The following is a 1,790-nucleotide window of genomic DNA, read 5'->3' on the forward strand; positions in this document are numbered from 1 at the left end:
AGCTCAATCGCATCAATTGGAGTCTATACCTTTCCCCAGTTAAGGTTTTGTTTGGTTTCGACAGTTCATAGTAAATAATACCGACCTGGTCCCACTAAACACAAAGCCCACCTTCGCAGCGTGAATATCGGCTGAACCGACGACACGGAGCTATGACAAAGCAGTCCCGAAGACTTTCTTTTCTTTCAATTCCTGTAATAAATTCATTTTTCATCACTAGTCATGATGTGATGAAGGAAAACTTTCATTTGACGATGGAGCTGTTTCTCATAGGTGACAAAGCGTCGCTCAACGTTCCTTGGCTTCAAATTTTAAGAAACCCAAGTTCCTTACTTTTGAATCATTCCCACTGCATGAAACCGCTTGGACATGGCTAGGCGAGTAATTTCTAATGCTGTAGCAAGCTCTTCTCGAGTTTGTCAAGAATCTTCATAGAGAAATGTCTCCATTTCAGTGTCTTTTAAGTTTTTGGTCTTCCTCCACGCGGACGGACGTCAACGTTGAAATGACCGTCTTTGAACCTACCTTACAGGAGCATCTCCGAAAACTTTTTAGAGCCCTCGATGCGCTTCGACCAAAGTTTTATTTGAATTAAAGAAGAAAATCAACTCTTCCCGCTAACGAAGTTTACTTGGCAATAACTCGGACATTTTCACGGAATAATAAGGATTTAACGCCAACACAAAGTCACAGTTGTCGTGAAGCGGTTTGTTTACCAAATGTCTAAGCTTGGTTCATGACGTTTACGATAAGTCGAAATCGACCTGCAATCACTGCTAGAGCCATCTTAAAACAAGCAAAAGGAACTTAGTTGCGCACCTTATACATTTTTGTCTCATTTTCACGATGAATTTTTTTATTCGGTCTCGGCTTGGTTGTCTTTTCTTAAATAAAACTCAGTATTCATTTTCCCCATTTTTAGAGTGTAGATAATAAGTCTATTGGGGAAATTGGGGAAATTGTTGCGTGAAAGAAAAACATTATCAAGATGACCTTGATAATGATTCTCTTTCACGCAACCATAGCCGGAAAGAATTGAAACATCATGTGGAAACAGCTAAGTTTTTATTCCTTCAGCTCTTACGATAAAGGATTTCAGCCGAGTCACGATCGCTTCTAATACTTACTCATATACTCTTCTTTTCGACGCAGTAGTCACAATATTTCTCCAGGTAATTTATTTTCTTTAGCTGATAGAGCAAAGATACTAGAGGGAATAGTAGGATTTCATTTTCGATGGCATAATATATGGTGTAAGGTTTTCAAATTGCGTGAGTTACAATGAAACACACCTTCAATATGGGAGAGAAAGTTACCTTACATCAAGTCCGAATCAAAATGTTTACAATCAGAGAATATAAGTATAATAACCGACACATGCTTACACCTTTGTGCTGCTAAAACAGCAACAGGTTGCGAAAAAATCATTGGTGTAAAGCTTTACGGGTTACTGTGTAAGAGAGAGTTTACACTGCCTGTATTTTATGGATTAATTTATCTCATTTTTAAAAAGTTATTTCCCATGGCATGCACAGTCGTCTCTGAATGTTTTATTAATAAAATTCTAGTACTACTTGCGACACTATTTAAAAAGAGCCGTGACGATATATTTTTTTGGAATGGAGTAGGTAATCATTACTAATCACGTTATCCTCTCTTCATGAATTCTGAATACATGAATGCATTTCCGAATGGACACCAGATAAGGAATTCAAGGGCGGAAACGGCTATAAAAATACATCAGGTTAGGAGTCGATTACGCAAGAGGCGCAAAAAATAATTTCAGAGCC

Source organism: Ischnura elegans, chromosome X, assembly GCF_921293095.1.
Source record: "Ischnura elegans chromosome X, ioIscEleg1.1, whole genome shotgun sequence".
NCBI lineage: Eukaryota > Metazoa > Arthropoda > Insecta > Odonata > Coenagrionidae > Ischnura > Ischnura elegans.